Genomic DNA, 22,280 nt, shown 5'->3' on the forward strand with positions numbered 1-22,280 from the left:
TTTATCTAAGGTTGAAAAAAAAAGAAGTAATTAGGAGCCTCTGTTGATCATTACAATTACAAATGTCTTCAAGCAAATATTTAGTGTGAGGATTTAAAGGTCCTCAGTATGAAAGACTAGGGTTCGTGACAGTGCTCGCCTGCCCTGTCTCAGTGTTTCTACCAGGGCACTTGCTTCCTGGCTAAAGAAGTTATGTTTTTAAATTCTGAAGCCCGGTTTATTCTGAAGACTGGTTATTAAATGGTTTCCTCATTCTTGGGAGTCTACATTCATGCCAGAAATTTCTGTCTAAGACATCATAAGAAATCAAGCAAGTGAAAAATTCCCAGTTGGTTGACAGCTTCTTATACATTATTTTAGGTCTTGTAAACACTTCATTTGTTTTTTCAGCTTTTCTGATCATGAAATTTAGTTAATTCTGACATTGTTAGAATTGCTTTCCTGACTGTTCTGATTTATACCTGATTACCATTCATTATATTCGGCATGTATGTAGGTGTGATACAATTCAATGACAGCTACCTCCTTTCTAAAATGAGAGATTTGGGTAGTTTGTTGCTAGGGCATAATTTGCAGTAGAAAATAAAAGCTTCTACAATGACAGTAACGTTTGACTTTTTTTTTTTTTAAAGGATACTTATATGATCTCTGACCTTTCATTCCATCCCCCTTCATAAACTCCTTTTTTTTTCATAGTTTTTATGATACTATTTAATCATGGCATTTTATCTTAACAGACTACATTTTGTCAGATTTCTTTTGTGAGTTTTGTCACTTCTGCTTAAAGTTAAGGATTCCCTTCTCCTTCTCTATCTACTTTGCTAAGTGCTACCTTTTCTGTAAAGCTTTTTCTTTTCTCTTCTAAGTGAGAACCATTGCAGGGTCTTTCCTGTGCTCCCACAGACCCTCAGCACACCTCTGGTAGAGCCCTTACCTCCCCCTTCTCCATATAAAATTGTGAACTCTTGTGGGAACTCTCCCTCTTTACCTTTGTTTTTGTATTCTGGGTCCTTGAAACAATGTGACTTATAGTAAGAATTAAACATGTTTTTGGTTTGATGAAGGGGATTATGAGAAGTTGTACAGATGCAGGCATATTTTATCAATTCAATGAAAAATTTCATACTTTTTGAGTGTTCCATATAATAATAGATACGATAAAGTAGAGAGAGGTTCTTTTTGGTAGTACCAGAGAGGTCATTTCGACTGTTGTCCTGTTTGACAAGAACTGACTTTTTTGTGTTTCTTTCCAGCATACAAGACAGTATCGGGAGTTAATGGTCTACTAGTGATCTTAGATCATGTTAAGGTAATACCACTATCATTATCGTCTAACCATTTAAGAAGTTAAAAGCATAGTATTAAGTACTGTTTAGTACACTTTAAGTTTTTTGTTATGATTCTTTTAAGCCATTCCTTGGTCGGAATGTCAGTGCTATATGGAGACAAGAATTTTAGGTCCGAAGTCAGAAGATGGGATTCTAGTACTGGATCTGTTGTGGATTCTGTTTGTGGCTTTGAGTCCCTTGTCTGTAAAATTTAAAATTTTATTTGTTTGTTAATCATACCTCACAGGTTTATTAGGAAAACAACAGTAATATTTGTGTGTTTTATGACTTGTAGGATATTATTTAGATATACTGTATCTTGTGGCTCTTGTCATAGACTACTGTGTGTTCTAACTACTTGTTACATTTTTGTCTTCTCTACTAAATTTTAAGGTCTTTGAGTGAGTAAACAATGTTACTTTTGTCTTTGAGGGCCTGACACTGGTATTCAAGTAATGAATAAACAACAGATTATCTCAACAGTGACTAAAACCATAAAGCAGAGAATAGTTTTTACTTATTCAGTTTGTTGAAAGACTCTTTAGTTACATGGGGTTTTTTTTAGCCACACCTATACATAAGAATTATCTTAGAAAAAGAGGCATAGAATATAGTCTATAATTGAATAGACTTCACCCTGGGTGAAGCCGCCTGCCTGAGTTCAGTGATTAAAATATCTTCAGAGGAGATAATTTGTATAATATGCTCTGTAGAACAGTAATTCTGCATTGGTTGTTGTTGGGAGTGGATGAGGGGGAAAGGTACACAGTTATGAGTTTGTGGAGAGAAGTAATGGCAGAAGTATGTTTGGCATGTGGCCCCTGTGGAAGCAGAAAATAAAATGAAAACCATTTCTTAAAGGAAAGGGCAAAGTGCACTGTCTCTTCAGCTTTATCTCTAAGATATTTTTGTGCATGACAAGGTACCTATACAAATTAATTGCAAGATTAAGCATATAGCTTACTCCTGGCCACAGTTTCATACTAGTCTGCAGTTTGATTCAAAGCCTCAGTATACAAGTTGTACAGGGTTTAGGCAGGAGCCCGTTAATATTTTGTGAAAGGATGAAGCATACACTTTTATTTTTGGGGGAAGTATTGAAAGCATTATTTGCTTTTTTGTCCTTTATTTCTTCTTTTTTATATACTTTTTATTGGATAAAATTGTTGACTCATATTTTAAAAATATGGAGCTTTTATATTAGTAAATATATTTTCAAAAACAGTTAAAAATATTCATGCTTCAACTATGTTAAGCGCTGAACTCAGCACCAAAAATACACAATACAAATACGTTAAGTGTCTAATTGGTAAGTGCTATGAAGGGTGAGTGCAGGATGCTATGAGAGTCAATAATGGGAAGGACTTAGAAAACATCTTGGGGGAAGTAATTTTAAGAAAGCTGAAAAAGTTTTATTGAATGTTTGTTTGGGGTATAACTCCAGCTGAGGAAAAACTGGTAAATAAAGTTTATGTAGTTGTAAGAATGGCTTTATACCACCAGATTTAGAGTGTTTTTTGTTTGTTTTTAGTTTTTGGCTCCTGTTTTTAACTTAAAACATACACATAGGATCAAGGAATAGATAATTTTATACAAATTGTATCAGAATAGATGATGATGGAGACTGCTGTCCAACTCATTTTCTGAAGGTAGCACATCTTTGATTCCCAAACCAGACAAAGGCTAGTATCAGAAAAGAAACAATGTAGCTAGTCTCATTTACAAGCACAGATTCCAAAATTCTTAATAAAAATGTTCTCATGTATTGGATATTAGCAAAAATACACTTTAAAACTCAACAGGATTATGACAAAGTAGAATTTATTCCAGTAATACAAAGATGATTTGATATTAGCAAATGTCAGTATAATTCAGGTCATTCATAGATTAAGCTAGAAAAGCTTATGCTCTTCTCAGTAAATACGGAGTATGTACCTGATAAAATTACTTGTTTCTAAAAAACAAAACAAAACAAAAGAAGAAGGTGGTCTTAGAAATAAGGGCTAGAACAAACTTTTCAAACCTCTTTAAGGATCTCCACCATAACCTACAGCAAACAGCGTACTTAAGGAGAGCCTCTAGCAACCTTCCCATTTAAATCAGGACCAAGGTGAGGACCGCTGTTGTCAGCACCACTGTCCGTCTGTGTTCTGTCTCTGCGCTTGGCCCCTGATCAGTGCTGTGCGGAGAAGGGATCACAAGGAAGAGGCACAGCTGTCAGCATTTCTCGGCGGTATGATTAACTAAACAGAAAACACAAGTCATTCAGTGGACAAACTATTAGAAACAATGGTGTAAAACAGTGTTGCCGGATACAGAGGATGTCTATAGAAATCAGTAGTGTTTTGCATGCCAGAAGTAACTACTAGAATAATTAGGAACTTTTTACAAAAAACTGTGAAACTTTGTTGAAAGACATAAAAGAAGACTTCAAATAACTGGAGATTCCACATTCATGAATGGAAAGACTCAGAATAGAAAAGATGTTGATTCTCTCCAGGTAACAAAATCAGTTAGAAATACAGTAAGAATAAAGATTTGGTGAGGGAGTAAGCAGATAGTTCAGTGGAGCAAAGTTAAAATTCTTAAAACCAACTCTCCTCACACCTGAGAATTTGACTTGGTAAATGATAAAGGCTACATTACAAGTCGTGCTACTTGTAGCACAAATTACATTTGTGCTACTCAGTAAATATTGTTGGGGTATTTGGCTTCCTGTATGAAAAATAAAGATAAAAATGAGAAAAATAAAATTACATACCAAAAATAAATCCAGATGGATTAAAGACCAAAACATGAAAAACCTATTAGAAGACAGTATAGAAGGCCATTTTTATGACTTCAGATTGGAAGGTTTTCCTACACAAAAGACACAAATCATAAAGGAAAACAAGTCATTTTATTGCAAAAACTTCTGTATGATAGGATACCATAAACAAAATTAAAAGACAAGGAAGACTGGGAGCAGATATTCGCAAAAGGATTGATATCCAGAATCTATGAAACTTACCTAAAAGTAAATAAGAAGAAGCAGATGTAGTTGAAAAGTGAGGAAAAGATATTATTAATAAGGCCATTATAGGAAATGAAGTCTGAATTGTCAGTAAACATGAAAAGATGCTCAATATTAGTAGAATCAGGAAAATGCAAATTGAAAGATACTATTTTTTATTTTATCAAAATGGTAAAAATTAAAGTTTAATAATGTAAGATTGACAAAGATGTAGGGAAAAGATACTTTTCTATCCTACTAGGGAGTTTGTAAAGTAAAAGGTTCCTTTGCAGAGTAATTTCACATAACAATGGACACAGCCTATAGCCCACCACTACGGAACCAGCTACCTTAGGGAAACTTGGGCCCACATGTGAGAATGTTCATTGCAGCATGTTTGTAGTAGTTTAAATTTGGAACAACCTTGAACACCAGTGGTAGAAGAACAGCTGACTAAAATGTAGTGTCACTTGATTTTATTTTAGCTATATCTGTTCTAACATTGATTCTAGATGCCCATTTATTCATATTAGCATCGCCAGAATAAGTGTCCTACAGTCAGTGTTGATTCACAGATGCATTGGCAGATGTTTTCCTTCACATCACACAACGTAGTGATGCATTTTTCAAAAGATTCTGTTCATCAAATAAGGTAAATATGACTATGACAGATCCAAAACATACGGTGAAGTGGGAAAAAAACGAGTTGCAGGATGATACATTTAGTATGTTGCCATTTAGGTAAGTGAAACACTACAGTATATTTTTGGAAACATGCAATTTAAAATATTAAAAATGGATTAGAGGAATACATTTCTGGTTAGGAGAATTAGATTGAGGAGGGAATATTAGCATTATTTATTATAATAGTAATTATTTTATTGTTCAGTTGCATTTTATTCCTGTCCTCCCAAGGCACAAGGTGATTACACAGCCCAGAAGCAAACATCATTTCTGAGTAGTGGGAACATAGTTTTTTAACTTTCTGTAGTCTCAAAGCTTAAAAACATACACACAGAAGGAAAGAATTTAATTGCCGTGGTTTCATAGATTTAAGATCCTTCTCTCTGTACCTTATGCTGTGTTTGCCAGTATATGTGCCAGTGATCAGTGTTCTAAGGACTTACACTACCTGAGGATATTCTAAACTCTGGATGTATACCTGTGTGCTTCGGGGAGGTGTGGGGTCTGCATGTGCATACGTGCTGTGAAAGACAGAGCATATAGAGTATTTTGAGGAGCTTTTAAAATGTTGGTTATTGAGCCTTTATTTTTTTCCTATTTAGTTTCCCAGATATGCTGAGATTGTGCACTTAACACTACCTGATGGCACGAAGAGGAGTGGGCAAGTTCTAGAAGTTAGTGGTTCCAAAGCAGTGGTTCAGGTAAGCATCGCTTTCAAAACCTGGCCAGTTGAACGTTTTTCTGATCACAACAAACATAAGAAACACCAATAGTTCTTTTTAGTAATTATCACATAAGTATACAGATCTTCATCAACTTATAGGTGGGGTGACATCTTGATACACCCATCATAAGCTGAAAATATCGTAAGTTGAAAATGCATTTAGTACACAGAACCTACCGAACATCATAGCTTAGCTTAGCTTACATTAAAGGTGCCCAGAACACTTATATTAGCATACGATTGCACAAAACCATATAACACAAAGCCTATTTTATAATAAAATGTTAAATATCTCATGTGATTTTTTTTTTTCTCATGTGATTTTTCTGAAGTACGGTTTCTACCAGATGTGTATTGCTTTTGCACCATCATGAAGGTGAAAAATCTTAAGCCAGGGACCCGACTGTTTACTGGCTGTGAGGGAAGAAAAGTATTTTTTCATGTTTTCTTGCTAAATGCCAGCCACCAATATCCATTCTAGCCCAATAGCTCCACTGGTAAAATGGCTTTTTAAAAAAATTTTTTTAATGGATAAAATGAAACAGTCACATAGAAGGGGAGAGATGAAAAGTAGAATTCAGAGCTTATGGGCTGAAACCAAAATGAGATCTGAGTCTACTCCTTTAAATTGTCTCTGATAATTCCTAGTTTTTAATGTTACTGATTATAGGAAGTGCCAGTTTTCTCAAATAACATATTGCCCTAAAAAGTAATCTAGAGCAGAGGTCAGCAGAATTTCTGTAAGGGGCCAGATAGTAAATTTTTTAGACTTTGTGAGGGTTGTGCCTAAGGTCTCTGATGCATGTTCTTATGCTTTCTTTTCCTTTTTTTTTAAAAAACAACCCTTTAAAAATGTAAACACCATTCTTAGCTTGCTTGATGGATTTGGCTGCAGGCATGACTCTGGGTCAGAGGTTGACAGTTTGGTTCGTCGTCCACCATGAACACGTCTTCAGTCATGAGGCTACAAGTAGTATATACGTTGATGTATTTTACTTTATAAGGGCTGACAAATAAATCTTAAGCGCTTATGATCTAAATTTCCTTTACCCTTCTGTTTACTTTTCTCTCTTGATAGGTATTTGAAGGGACTTCAGGTATAGATGCCAAGAAGACATCCTGTGAGTTTACTGGGGATATTCTCCGAACGCCAGTGTCTGAGGATATGCTTGGTAAACGGATATTATTATTCATGCTGAGCAGAGATCTGCTTCCTTTTTAACGTCTTTGCAGGAAGTCTTTTTAAAGATTGTGAAGATTTGAGTCATTGTCCACTCTGTACTGTCTCGTTACTGTTTACCAGGTCGGGTATTCAGTGGCTCAGGAAAACCCATCGACAGAGGTCCTGTTGTACTGGCTGAAGACTTCCTTGATATCATGGGTAGGGACAGAAAATGGGTTTCTGTGTTTTGGGGAAAATAGCATCTACCTATCTTATACCTTTGTCAGAGAAAGGGTGATTTTTATGATACTTTAAGTAGATAACCAACATACTCCATGTTTGATTAATTATGTTTTGTTTATTATTTAATAAATTTATTTTTCCTTGAGGTTATCTTAAATTTTTATATTTTATTTATTGTAAAATATCACCAGGATATATCTGAGATGTAAAAGCCATACTGGCTTTGAAATTAGGATTTCTCTCTTATTTGCTATACATTACATTTCACTTTACTACCATATAATTTGTGAATCTACAAAAGATTAATGGAAAAGAATATTTAAACAGTTTCAGATTTCAAAAATAACTGATTTTTTAAGAGTAGAAAGAAATGCTTTATATGCTTTATATGGTTGTAGTCTTAATGTAGAGACATATTAAAATTTTCCCTTTTGGAAATGCATTAGGCCAGCCAATCAATCCTCAGTGTCGGATCTATCCAGAGGAGATGATTCAGACCGGCATTTCGGCCATAGATGGCATGAACAGTATTGCTAGGGGGCAGAAAATTCCTATCTTCTCTGCTGCTGGCTTACCGCACAATGCGGTGAGACCTAGAATCTGTTTGGTATGAAATTTAAGGAGAAAGAATTTCCGAGTGCTTCACTCTTAGTGAGAAACCAAATATAGGATTTTCAAGGTAAATGCCCAATGTTACTGTTTATATAATCCAATTACATTGACTCTTTATCTACACATATCTGACTTCTTGCTTACTCTTAGGAATCTGCAAAAATTACAAAATAGTTTCATTGGGTAAAGCCCTTTAAGACAACCCAGTTTCATTTATGATTACAGTTCCCCAAAGTTTAGGGTAAAATTATTTTGTTGTAGAAATATTATTTTAGATTTTAACTTGGTTCTTTTGTACTCCTCATCAGATTGCAGCTCAAATCTGTCGCCAGGCTGGTTTGGTAAAAAAATCCAAAGATGTAGTGGACTACAGTGAGGAAAATTTTGCGATTGTATTTGCTGCTATGGGTGTAAGTATTATCTTTTTCTGTTTTAGTATGAAATGTAAAAGTGCTTGTGTTCTTAGAACAATGTAGAAAACTACACATATATTATTCGATTTATCTCTAGGCAGAGAAGTTGCAAGTTGGCATTTTGGGCAAACCATGGATTAGTATTTAGCATTTGACTGTGGAATGTAAAAATAATTCCCTTTGTGCCCAAAGCAAGCTGTTTACTCTGTTGGCTTTTGTGAACGTTTTGGGGGTACTTGAACCTTTAAAAGAAGGAGCAGTGCAGATCTATAGCTTGGCCTTCATCAGAAATAAATATTGGGGGGGGGGGAGGGAAAGAGAAAGAAAGAAATATTGAGAATTTTTCTTCTCCCAGCACTGATGAAGTCATTGCCATTTTGGTAAACATGGAAACTGCCCGGTTCTTCAAACCTGACTTTGAAGAAAATGGCTCAATGGACAACGTCTGCCTCTTTTTGAACTTGGCTAACGACCCAACGTAAGTAAACAAATAGAGCTGTTTTCCCCCTATTCATGCAGCCTTCTGGTCAAAAATGTCACCTTACACTAAGGAGGTAGAACATTAGAGTGAAAGCTGCACAGGCCTAGGTATGAGATAACCGTATTTAAATTCCAGCTCTGCTTCTTGCAAGTTATTTGGTTTTGGGTAAGTCACTTAGGCTGTGAAGCTCAGTGTCTTCTTTCATAAAATGTGATAATACTTGTCTCACAGAGTTGTTGTGCATATGAAATGAGATAATAATGTAAGTTACCTAGCACACAGTCCATACTCAATAAATGACCTTTTCCTCTTACCTGCAAAATCTGGCCCCTACTTCTTTCATCCCTTTCTCCTTCTCTCTCTCTTCCTTTCTTGCTCAGTTTTGAGAACTATATAGTTCTGAGAAATTATGGGGCATTTATCAAATAAATCAATTTAGCTGTGTAACACTAAGTAATTCTTATTATGTAAATGCATAAAAGAACTCTGCCTTACTTAAGAACTTTTAAAGTAATAATTGCTTAACCTTCCTCAATTTATGTGAAACTTTAAAAGGGAGACTGTACTATTATTTCTGGAATCATTTTGTGTTTTTTTTGGCCTTTTTGTTTGAGTGACGTAGGACTTAATGTTTCATTTCAGTATTGAGCGAATTATCACTCCTCGCTTGGCTCTAACCACGGCCCACTTCCTGGCCTATCGGTGTGAGAAACATGTATTGGTTATCCTAACAGACGTGAGTTCTCATGCTGAAGCACTTCGAGAGGTAATTTTTTTTCTTAATTAAAATGGATTATCTTGTCAGGGTTATCTTGTCCCTCTGCAAGTTTTCATTTTTTTTAAAATCATGTTTTTTAAAATGCATTGCTCATATATTAGTAGAATACCTTAATTAATCAGAAAAGAAAATATTACTTTTGTCAACCTAGTTGAAATGATTAGAGGACGAGATTTAAATTATTAGCCTATTTATCATACTCTCACTGTCTCCATTGGTTAAGACTGGATTCTTAGAGTAAATGATGCAAGCTATTTAATCAGTTACTCTCCCAGGTAGTTCTGTCTCTGTCCAGACTGTAGTTTTTAGCCCTTTTCAAGAATTCCATTTTTAATGATGTAAGTTTTTATTTATTTACATAAGTAAAGACTATACTGTGGCAGAACCCTCTTCAGAACTTTTTTTTCCTTTAGAAAACTCAGTGATTATTTAGAAACAATATAAGATTCTAGCAGTTACCATCCAGAAGTGTGGGGTGTTTGTTCTAATGCAAGTTACTGAAATTTTGAGTGACTTGCTCTTTTAAGTGTGCAAAAAAGGGAAGAAGACTTTTGAAGAGACAGGCTTTATAAATATCTAGCTTAAGATTCCCTAAGATCCATCATCATATCTCACTCGGCTACAGTGCTTTTTCATCGAAGGACTTCTTTTCTCCCATCCATCACAGATACTTTTCTAAAAGGCAGTAAAAATAAGTATTAGAAAAGTGAAAATTAAAAAAAAAAAAACAATTTACAAACCCTTTTATTAGTATTATTAGATTCGACAGACAATTATTCTATCAAATTGCCACTAAAGTTTTCTATATGTTTATCTTGCTTTCTGTATTATCTCCTTTCACATTGATAAAAGCTGGTCTGCAGGCAGGCCACGCTTTGAGTAGCACTGCTGGAGCATACTCTTGGAGGAACCAAAGTAGCGGTTAGAAGTTGGGCTTAATGACTCACAGTTCTTGTTGGCTGTAGATTAAAATGTATGCATATATTCTAGTGTGCATGTCTCTAAGAGAAAGACCATTTATTACTATTCTTGTCTTGTGCGGTGATCCAGGGAAATCATCTGGCCCTTGATTGCGGTTGTAAGTTGGGGTTAATAACATTAACTTCCTCATAGGGTTGTTGTGAGGATTAAATTAAATAATGTATGTAAAGTGCATCAGATGATTTCTGATATATGTATTTCCTTCCCTTTTGATCTTTTCAGGATTAGCTTATGTAAATCTGGCAAGATCCATAACATGAAGGAAACCTTGTGAACTGAGACTGTTCTCTTAGTTTTAAAATGTACTACCTTTGATTTATAAAATTGCAAGCAGATTTTCTTCTAGCCAGCTATTTGAAGATTTGTGTTATGGCAGTATGATTTCAGCAAAAAAACTTCTGGTCCCCAATTGTCAACATTTTTGTTGCAGAATAATCTGAATTTATGTTGCTAGATTTTTCTAAATCGTTTCTAGAGGTGATATTTAAAACGAATAAGATGATATTTCCAACTTTGTAATTTGGCATGTTCAAACAAATGTTTTCTAACCAAGCTTTAATTTTCATTTTCTGGTATGTGATACTGTTCTCCTTGACTCACTGTCAGGTTTCAGCAGCCAGGGAAGAGGTTCCTGGTCGACGAGGTTTCCCAGGTTACATGTATACAGATTTAGCCACACTATATGAACGCGCTGGTAGAGTGGAAGGTAGAAATGGCTCTATTACTCAAATTCCTATTATCACCATGCCTAACGATGGTAAGTTTTGGGTCTTTGGATTATAGCATCCCTAATCGTTGTAAGGACTTTGATTTGAAGAGAGAAGACCATCTATCTTTTTGAGTTGAAATTCTTTTGAGAGTTTATCCTCCAGAAGTTTACCTTACTTAGTGATTTGTTTCTAATAAAATTTTTCATTTCAAAACTACCCATAATTATTATTCTTTTGTAGAAAAATTTTCTTGTAATTTTAATTTTTATTTATTAGCTAGTATTTAGTGTCTACTATTTGCAGGACACTGGTCTAGATGAAAGAAATGAATTTTTAAAAAATGTATGGGCTCTACTTAATGTAAGCCTCTCATTCTAGTTGGATATTTTTTAAATGTCTGTGCATCAGTAATTTAAGGTAGCCAAAGTGCCAGATACGGAGCACAAATGGTAAATGCCACGAGACTCTAGAGATAGAATGATCATCAAAGACTTGCTAAAAATTACTTGGTTTTATCATGTGTGTGTAAGTGCACAGTGCAGTGCCTGCTTGGAGGTATGCCCAGCAGCTCCCGGGTGAGACTTGCAGCATTCCCCTTATGTTAGTGTCTTTTTGTCTTTATCTCAGTCTTTTAAAAACACTTTTTCAAACTATTTTCAGAAACAGTAATAACTCATTATAACTGAGCACTGTTCTAAGTGTTTTGTAAGTTTTGACTCATTTGATCTTCATAGCGACTTTTTAGATGCTCTCGTGTGAGGCACAGGGAGGTACAGTGTCACAGTTAGGAAGTGGCGGCTTTAGAACCCAGGCAGGGGCTTCCCTGGTGGCACAGTGGTTAAGAATCCGCCTGCCAATGCAGGGGACACGGGTTCCAGCCCTGGTCCGGGAAGATCCCACATGCTGCAGAGCAACTAAGCCTGTGCGCCACATCTACTGAGCCCGTGCGCCACAACTACTGAAGCCCGCATGCCTAGAGCCTGTGCTCCACAACAAGAGAAGCCACCACGAGAAGCCCGCGCACCGCAATGAAGAGTAGCCCCCCCACCCCCGCTCACCGCAACAAGTGAAAGCCGTTGCGCAGCAACGAAGACCCAACACAGCCAAAAGTAAATAAATTAATAAATTAAAAAAAAAAAAAAAAACAAAAAAACCCAGGCAGTCTGAATACTACCTCTGATGTGAAAATGATTTGTTCCAAGGAAGTAGCTACAAAATTACTCTCTGTAATTTAACAGACTTAGAGATGTCTTGCTCTGTAGGACCTGCGTGGTGCTGCCTGTGTAGTGTTGCTTAACTTGTTGAGCCTCTCCGTATTTTCCATGTTGAAATGTTGTGTATCCCTCTGGGATAGCTTATGGACTGAGAATGTTCTCTCAGTGTACATCAAATTGGCAAATCTCTGCAAATGAACTTTGTGTTTAAAATGGAACTTTATATTTGGGGGAGAGAGAGCATAACTAGGAGAAATAGTACTTTTTATGAAGATAGCTAATTTAACTTGTGCCAACACATGTCTAACTGTGCTGCAACCAAATAAGTGAGACTGGCCAATACGGTAACCTCTAGCCACATTTGGCTGTTTAAGTTCTAAAGTTCATTAAAATCAGATAAAGCTTGAAATAAAGTTTTTCAGTCACATTAGCCGCATTTCACATGTTCAGTAGCCACATTTGACCAGTGGCTGCCATATTGGACAGCACAGATAAAGCACTTTTCCATCATCACAGGAAACTATTTTCTATAGCACTGTTTTAAGTAGTGCAGATTGACTTCCTGTGGTTTTGTTTATATGAGATGGACACTTTAACTAACATCAGGTGTCTTTCTCTGGTAGATATCACTCACCCCATCCCTGACTTGACTGGATATATTACAGAGGGGCAGATCTATGTGGACAGACAGCTACACAACAGACAGGTATTTGAGAGTTGAATGATGCTCTAAGCCTACAGATCTATTCTTCAGTTATTCTTTAGTGACTCTGACTTTGCTCTTAGGAATTATTTATTTAGAAAATATCAAATTGAATTGTTTTTAATATGGCTATAAAATTGTCATTTCTGTAATACTAAAATCCTGGTGTGGAAAAGAGTGCCAGAATTAAGAATTAAATTTCCACTTTCTTTATTATGCCTTAAAATGGAGTGAGTTGTTCAAAGAACTTTTTTGGGTCTTCTGTTCCATAACGGTATAATCTACCACTTTTGTTATTAATACAAGAACAGATTTTTCAGAGTTTCTTCTTTGTCTTTTATTGTTAAAATGTTTTTAATTGAGGTATAATTGACGTAACATTACATTGGTCGCAGGTGTACAATGTCATGATTTGATGTTTGTATATGTTGCAGAGTGATCACCACAATAAGTCCACTTAACATCCACCACCTCACATAGTTACAACACTTTTTTTCTTGTGATGAGAATTTTGAAGAGCCACTCTTCTAGCTACCTTTAAGTATGCAATACAGTATTATTAACGTACATAGTCACCATGCTGTGAAAGTTCCATCCCCATGACTTACTCATTTGATAACTGGAAGTTTGTACCTTTTAACCTCCCTCACCCATTTGGCTCACTCATCCCCTGCCTCAGGCAGCCACCAGTCTGTTCTCTATCCGTGAGCTTGACATTTTTTTGTTTGTTTTTTAAGGTCCCATATATGTGAGATTATATGGTATTTATCTTTTTCTGTCTGGCTTATTTCACTTAGCATAGTGCCCTAAAGGTCCATCCATGATGTTGCAAACAGCAAGATTTCATTCTTTTTTATGACTGAATAATCAAAAACAGATTTTGTATTGGTTCTTTAGTAGATGCCAGCTTCTGATATCAGCTTTTAGGTGAAATTCTTGTTAATCTTTTTATGTGTGATTTTATGAGTCAGAGTTCAGAAGACCATTTGGATTTGCTATTGTAAGCAGATGTTGAAAATTCAGTTTTTTAATAGACTCTTGTACTGTTTTGTAGATTTTACTTTTTGGATTTGATTCTCAAAAAGAAATCTTAACCTGTAAAATGTTTCTGACTTCCTTTTCTTACCAGGAAGAGATATTAGGAATCACCTAGGAAACAAATGTAGCAGTTTTATGCAATTTAAGCAATAAAAATGAGTTTCAAAATCCTCCTTTACTACCAGTAAAGCTTGAATTTTGTACTTAAATATAATATTTTCCCCCTTCCCCTTTTACCCAAGATTTACCCGCCTATTAATGTGCTGCCCTCGTTGTCTCAGTGAATGAAGTCTGCTACTGGAGAAGGTATGACCAGAAAGGATCACGCCGATGTATCTAACCAGCTGGTACGTATGTTTTCTCCAGGATTGTGTTTAAAGAAATGAATACTTTCTCAGTTCATGCTGCTGTCTTATACCTCTTGTCTTTCTTCCATATCACTTTTCTTCTCCCCCCATCAAAGTAGAATTTTAATATAGAATATATAATATAGAATACTGGAATACAGAAACATTCATTAGAGCCAAACAGTCTTTTTCATAAGGATAACTGCTCATGACAAAGATTAAAGATCACATGCTTGAAACCCACCTCTAATGCTGTATGAGGTAGTTTTTAAATAAAAAAGGCATAAGACGATTTTGTTTTTATTAGTAACCTTTATTATAGAGTATTTCTGAAAGACTATTCTAACTAATTTTTTGTTTAACATATTAGGCAATCACCAGAACGCTAAGGGATACAGCTGTGTATATTCTATGAAATCCTTGGTTTCTATAGTCCTGAGATTGTATACCAAGCATAATTAAAGAAAAATACATTTGACCTTAAAGTAGAAATGATAAATAAACCTACTGATAACACAGATATTTTTTTTTTGAATAGAATTTAGAGATGGATTTCTCCTATTGTGTAAGTTGTGATTTTTAAATGCTCTACAAAATGGAAGCTCATTGATATATTGAGGGAGTGTATTTTTTGTAGAGTGTTAGTAATGTCTATGTATTGCATGCCTGAAGACTCCTTCCTTAGTGAGACTGCTGTATAATAAAGTCTTTCCAATACTTGCATATGTGAATTATGTTTGGAAATAATGTGAAATACTGTGAAGATAGCTACAGCAATACACTTACAATGCCCAGAGTACCGTTACCATTTATAAAGGTTCATGTAAACCTTTTTTCTCTTTAGTATGCATGCTATGCTATTGGTAAGGATGTGCAGGCCATGAAAGCCGTAGTTGGAGAAGAAGCCCTTACCTCAGATGATGTGCTTTACTTGGAATTTCTGCAGAAGTTTGGGAGGAACTTCATTGCTCAGGGTAAGATTACTATTTTCCTATGAATAGAAACAGCATCATATGTAGTTTTGAGGACTTCTTTCCTAGTCTGAGAGAATTTACATTGGTCTCCATACAATTTTCCTTCTGAGTAGAGAAGAGGTTCTTCCAGCCGCCTGCCATGTCTTTGTTCTTAGCCCTCTGGTTCCTTCCCCTCTACCTTCAATTTCTTTATCCATTTATTTAGCTCCTGTCTTATTTTTTATCTTCCTTACAACCGGCCTTCTGCTCTCCTACCTCCATTGCCACTTCTCCTCGCTCTTAACCTCTCTGCAATGCTCTCCTCTGGCTTTGGGGGTTTTGGACTTTCCCAGTCCCTCTGTTTTCATCCTCCTGATTTCTTATCTTCCTGCTTCTTAATTGTTAATGTTCCCAAAGGCTTAATTACCTGTTCTTTCTGTGCTTTTTCCCCCTATGCTGATGACTAACTTGCTATGTATGAGCCTTGACCCTCTTTCTGAAGCTCTAATCCCACATCTCCAGCTAGGAAGCCTGTGTTTATGCCACCATCCTCTCTGGCTCAGCGTGGTGAGAACCAAAGTCTTTTCCCAACTGACCACCTGCCTAGCAATTCCCTTTTCAATGTCTGTCTACCTCTGGCATGACCATTACCCTAGTTAGCCCAAGCTCAGGAATTGGGCATTCTTAACCCTCTTCATTTATTCTCCAGTCATCAAATATTTGCTAATTTCCATTGTTCTCCTTTGAAACATCTTATCCTGTTCTCTTTTCATTCCTATTAAAAAAACTTAGGCCAGTGTTTCTCAAAGTTGAATATGCTTTTGAATCTACCAGGGATCTTGTTGAAGTGCAGATTGTGATTCGGTAGGTGTGGGTGGGGCCAGAGAGCCTGTATTTTGACAAGTTCCTGGGCGATGTTGAAGCTGCTGATCTCTGACGACTCTTTGTGTCCCAAGACCTAGTCCAGACCTTTGTCCCATCATCCTTGGCCGTTAGTGCCAGCATCTTCACCAGTCTCCCTGACTCTCTATGTGCCATTGCCGGGGTAAATTTAGTATTAATTTTATTGATTGTCCTTCTGTTAAAAAGTCTATAATGGTTTTTATTACACAGCATGTGTAGGGCTTTCAAGCTGTTTTGTTTGGTCTCTTCCCTACCACCCCTGCTAATGCTGGTAAATTCTATTTTTGACCTCAGTGATACTTACAAACGATGTGTTTATTTTGGAATAATGCATCAGCTGCACACTTAGGATTTGTGCACTTTTCTATTTGTGTGATACATTTTTTAAGTACCATTAAAATCCCCAGAACATATGATTGTTGGGTTTTCTAAAAAAAAAAAAAAAAAAAAAAAAAAAAATTTATGCAGAACCTTAATATCTTAAAAAGATAAAAATTATTCTGGTCGAGAAAAGAATGCAGAACTCTAGCCACTCTAACTCCTTAGTTAAAAAATGAGATTTATTTGCAGGATAAGAATGATTCTGCTATTAAAAATAATAATAGCAATAGCAAGTTTGAAAACTTTCACGTGGACCTATTCAGGTGCTTCATTGGCATTTAAGGCCTTCTAAGTATCTGTACTAGCCTCCTTCAGGTCAGCCTGTGTTGCTGGGAAACTGCTTTTCTCACTACTCTCTGGACAAAACTCTGGGTCTAGTTTCCATTATTCCGTGGAGTGTTTTTAGATCCCACCCGTTGTTAAACACACACACGCACGCACGCACGCACGCACGCGCCCAACGTCTCGCCTGCGGGCTTTCTCCCTTTTCTCTGATTCCCAGGGGTACTTACTGTCTAGACCCTCATTTCCACATTTGGTCACATCCAGTCCTGGGAGACCTGACTGCTTTGTATCTCTTTTTTATACTTCATGCTCACAGTGCTAGACCCATAACAATAAATTTTGAATAACGCTGATAAGTTGGAAGTACTTGGCCTTTATTCATCTAATCTCAATTTTTTGTAAGGTCCTTACGAAAACCGCACTGTCTATGAGACTTTGGACATTGGCTGGCAACTGCTCCGAATCTTCCCCAAAGAAATGCTGAAGAGAATCCCTCAGAGCACCTTGAGCGAATTCTACCCTCGAGACTCTGCAAAGCATTAGCTGCTACTTCATCACTGGCTTGATGCTCTTGTGAAATACTGGTTCTGTTTTCTTTATTCCTTTTGCACTCCCCCATCCCCACCTTTGTGTTGGAGTTTACTGTGTTACCCTGTAATTAAAAACAAAGAATAGGTAACATATTGTGCCAGTGTTGCAATGTTTTAAACTGCTAGCAGACTTTAAAATATCCCCTGTTCCGAAAACCTGGAACTGCAGTGCTTTGTTTAAAGTAGCTGAGGGTTGGAGGTGAGGTTTTCTTACTGATGTGTGTATTTGTACGTAGTGGTGTAGTTAGCTGCCTAGTGTCCTCATTATTTGGGTCTCTCAGACCTTCCCCGTCCACCCCCTCCAGAGTATCACTATCTGAAGTTACAATGCTTTGATCTCCAAACTAGGGACAAGATAGGGTCTGAAAGACGCTTCCTCTCCGAGCCGAGACGCTTTCCTGAGCGCTTGTTTTTAGACTTTGGTGTGCCTCTGGGTCTGCTCTAAGCAGATGGCTTTTCCTGTCCACCTGCTGTTTCCTATTTAATGAATAGGTTAGAAAAGGAGTTTCCTTTTCCTCTTTGGTGGGGATAAGTTTCAACTCCTGTGTCTTACTGTTCTCCCTCCCTCTGAGTAACACAGAATCATGCAGCTTTTGCCCAACTGGCATTGATCTGATAGTAGTGAGATGCCCTGTCTTGATGATCCCTTACTGGGTTTCCATGCAGAGGAATCATAATGAAAATAATTAATAGAATTCTTGGTTGGAAAGAGTTGGGATACAATTTTTTAAGAAAGAAAAAACCTATATCGGTTCTACATTCGGACATGCTAACAGTGGTTTTAAGTTTCTAAAGTGTTGACCGGATGCTAAAGGCAAGGTGGGGAAGAGAAATCTCTTCTGTGTATGGAATCTTTTATATATATATATATATAATCTATGGATATTTTAAACTCTGTTAGATAGCAGCCTTTGGAAAATCCCCTATTTGGTCCTGCTTTCTGACCTATCTGCCTTTTCAGGGTAATCTTGTGGCACAAGTGATAGCATTTAAAAGCTTTAGTCTTTTAATTCCTCCTCCTTCCTGCTGCGAGCCCTGAGCTGTCTTCTGTGCACTTCTGACATGTCTACTGTTTGGTCTCTCTGTGTTCTTTGTTACTTGGGTGCAGTAGCAACTTCTCTGTGCATTCCATCTTTCTTTCAAGTTGTGTAAAGTTCTTCACTTTTTTTCTCTGAGGGTGTAGGGGGTGGGGGGAGTCAGCATGATTATATTTTGATGTAGAAAATGTGACCTGGATATAAAATGAAGATAAATATTAAATTAAATGGAAGTTACCTAAAGTGACTCTGTATCTTCTAATCAGAAAAGCAATAGCAACAAGCAAATATATAATAATGCACCTCTCTTTGATTGACAGTTTTGAACATCATAACCAGTATTGTGAACCAACCCCTTGATTCACAATATTATGAACCATGTCCCCTTTACAGGGACATGGCCCATGTTCTGTACTCTCTGCCTTTTAGGCTGCCCTTTCAAGCTCTTTTCAGTAATACCTCTTCCAACATATTATAGTTTGATCCAAGGTTGAGAGTTGCTAGGGTGTGGGGTTGTTTGTTTGTTTATTTGTTTGTTTTGCAGATCGTTAGTGGCTGTAAGTTCTCTGAAACTTGAAGTTTTGATTCAGGGTCCACTTAGCATTTTCGAGAGTTACTAAGGTGTTTTATAGCATTCTTTGTTTCAGACATTCTCAGGACCTCTAGAGCCTGTCTGCCATGAATGAAAGAGGGTAATAAATGGAAAATGAAATACATACTGAAGCAAGCCAAAACTTGCTTCAAATAAAATCTGAAATAGATGGTCCAGTATATAAAGGAAACATACTTGTTAAAGCACAGGGATGTGGCATCACGGTGGTCTCCCATTTCTTTCCCCTCTTCAACTCAGAGTGACATTTAGGAGATGTAGAGGAAGAGGCTCAGTCATAGCAAGAGTAGTTAGATCTGTGTTCTGATTCTGGTGCTGCCACTAACTGTATGGTCTTGCTTAGTCATTTAACAGATTTGTATTCCTTTTAGGTTATTATAAGGACTAGAGATTTTGCTTTTTATATCGCTTTTTAACTTATGTAAAAAAAAAAACAGTTTGTTGTATTGGCATGTGTCTATTTCTGTATTCTCTATCCTATTCATTGAACTATGTATCTATCCTTCCACCAATACCACACTGTCTTACTTATAGCTTTACAGTAGGTCTTAATATCCTCTAACTATATTCTGCTTTCTCAAAATTGTTTTACTTATTCTGGTTCCTTTGCCTTTACCTTTTGTTCATACATTTTAGAATAAGCTTGTCCATGTTGACAAAAAAATTCTGTTGGAAGTTGACCTTTTATTATGTTGAGTCTTCCAATCCATGAATGCGATATGTCTCTCCATTGATTTAGGTCTTGTTTGGTTGTATCATACAGATCCTCTATTAAAATATTTATAATCAAATATTTCATGTTTTGGAAGCATTGTGTTGGTTTTTTTTTTTAATTTTTCTTTTTTTCTTTTTGTCTGTGTTGGGTCTTCGTTTCTGTGCGACGGCTTTCTCTAGTTGTGGCGAGTGGGGGCCACTCTTCATCGCGGTGTGCGGGCCTCTCACTGTCGCGGCCTCTCTTGTTGCAGAGCACAGGCTCCAGACGCACAGGCTCAGTAGTTGTGGCTCACGGGCCTAGTCACTCCACGGCATGTGGGATCTTCCCAGACCAGGGCTCAAACCCGTGTCCCCTGCATTGGTAGGCAGATTCTCAACCACTGCGCCACCAGGGAAGCCCCGGCATTGTGTTTTTAGTTTTGGTTTCCAGTTGTTCATTGTTAATATTTGGAAATATGACTAATGTTTTTGTGTTGATCTTGTATCCTGAGACTTTGTTAAAATAATTGCCACTTATTAATTGCTTCTTAGAGATTCCTTGGGATTTTCTATGCAGACAGTCATGCTATCCATGAGTATGGACCGTAATATTTCTTCCTTTCTAATCTGTGTGTCTTTCTTTCTTTTTCTTGCCATGTTGCACTGGCTAGTACCTACAGTACTAAGTTGAAAAGGAGAGATGAAAGAGGACATTCTGACCTTCTTTTGAATTTAGGAGGAAAACATTCATTCTCTCACCATTAAGTATGATGTTCACTGTCGGTTTTTTGTAGATATTCTTTACTGGGTTGAAGTAGAGCCCTTCTATTCCTTGATTTCTGAGAGTTTCTGACATGAATGTGTGTTGAAGTTCATCAAATGCTTTTTCTTCATTAATTGATGTGGCCATGTAGATTTTCTTCTTCAATCTATTAATATGGCAAATTACGCTGATGATTTTTGAATAGTAAACCAAGCTTGTGTTCCGAGAATAGACTCCATTTGATCAGAGTGTATTGTTATTTGCTTCCTTCTTCATGTGTTGATTTTATTGTGCAATTTTTTTCCCGTTTCCGTGTGTGAAAGCTTAGATTATTGATCTGAGACCTTCCCTCTTTTCTATTATAAGCATTTAGTGCCATTCGTTTCCCTCTTAATAGTGTTTTGTCTGGATCCTTCCACATTTTATGTGTTGTATTTTCATTTTCACTCAGTTCTATTTATGTTAAAATTTTTCCTTGAAATTCCTCTTTAACCATGGATTATTTAGAAGTGTGCATCTTAATTTCCAAATGTTTGGAGGCATTCTACTTCTTGTTCTCATTTTTATACAATTTAAAGCTTAGACTGTGGACACAGTGGAATAAAATGCGATTGTGTTTGTTTAGTTATTTTATAGAGGTTCTTCAAATATCACTGGAGTGAAGTTTTCAAGTATTAGTTTTACATAGTAGTTCTCAGTCTTTTGCACTTGTAACCATAAGAGAGTTCCCTAAAAATATGTAACCCTGGCTGCTGGAGCCATGTTTATCAGGGGCAGTTCACAGTCACAGGAATAGTGGGGAGTTTGTGGGTCCCCACTGCACACTTTGTTCTGGGCCAGCACACAGGGATCCAGTAGGGATCCAGGGTCCAGGAGAGGGACCCAAACTTTGGGCTCTGGTGTTTATATTGCAGAATCAGGGAAGCCCAGGTCCCGTGTGGGCAGGAACTAGGACCAGCACTGGGACACACAGGACCCAGGTCCAGTCCCTCTCCATGGAACGAGCACTCAGGCTGAGGGAGGCCCAGCCTCTCTCCTGCTGGTCAGGGCTGAGCCAAGCTGCGGTTGCAGCTGTATTGCTCAGTAGGCCCATGGCTGAGTCACCAGCTATGACAGCCTTAAGCCCTGGCTATGGGTAGTGTCCATGAAGTCTTGAGGAAGGCCGGCCTTCCTCCTGCAGGGAGGCAGTTTTGAACAAGTTAGCCCTGCCCTGTCACTACTTCAACAACCAAAATTTTCATTACTCCCTCTTGCTCCCCAACCCCACTCAGATAAAAGCATAGTTTCTCATGGGGTGGCCAACCTTTTATTTTTCAAACATTATCAACATCATTTCATACAAGAAAGGACATTCGAACCCCAATTAACTAAGAAGCACATATTGCAGAATAAGCTCATTTGCCCTAAAACAAGACCCTTAGCTATTTCCATGGACCATCCTTGATTTCTCCATTATGCTGCTGAGTAGTGCAAAGTTGGTGCTCAAGAACTCCTTGGATGATGGTGTGCTATCAACAGCTGCTGTGAAAGCAAGAAGCTGGCACCCTCAGTGGCTATATGGGCAGAGGAGTTGAGGAGACAGTAGGTGATGGCTCTGTGCTGTCAGTGAGGGCTGTCCTCTGCCCGCACCCCTTTTAATCCCTTTGTATCCCTAC

The 22,280-nt window shown here is 37.2% G+C and overlaps 1 pseudogene across 1 annotated transcript; it reads left to right on the forward strand.

The window, feature by feature from the left end:
• Window positions 1-486: 486 nt before the first annotated feature.
• Window positions 487-17,616, forward strand: LOC309665282 (V-type proton ATPase subunit B, brain isoform-like; annotated as a pseudogene). Its single transcript, XR_014268606.1, has 14 exons — window positions 487-496; window positions 1,254-1,309; window positions 5,607-5,705; window positions 6,807-6,900; window positions 7,032-7,109; window positions 7,580-7,719; window positions 8,054-8,153; window positions 8,525-8,636; window positions 9,282-9,405; window positions 11,005-11,155; window positions 12,946-13,028; window positions 14,306-14,410; window positions 15,255-15,384; window positions 17,336-17,616. The product of XR_014268606.1 is annotated as a V-type proton ATPase subunit B, brain isoform-like (transcript).
• The last annotated feature ends 4,664 nt before the right edge of the window (window positions 17,617-22,280 follow it).

Source organism: Balaenoptera physalus (assembly GCF_965194825.1).
Source record: "Balaenoptera physalus genome assembly, contig: SUPER_7_unloc_3, whole genome shotgun sequence".
NCBI classification, from domain to species: Eukaryota; Metazoa; Chordata; class Mammalia; order Artiodactyla; family Balaenopteridae; genus Balaenoptera; species Balaenoptera physalus.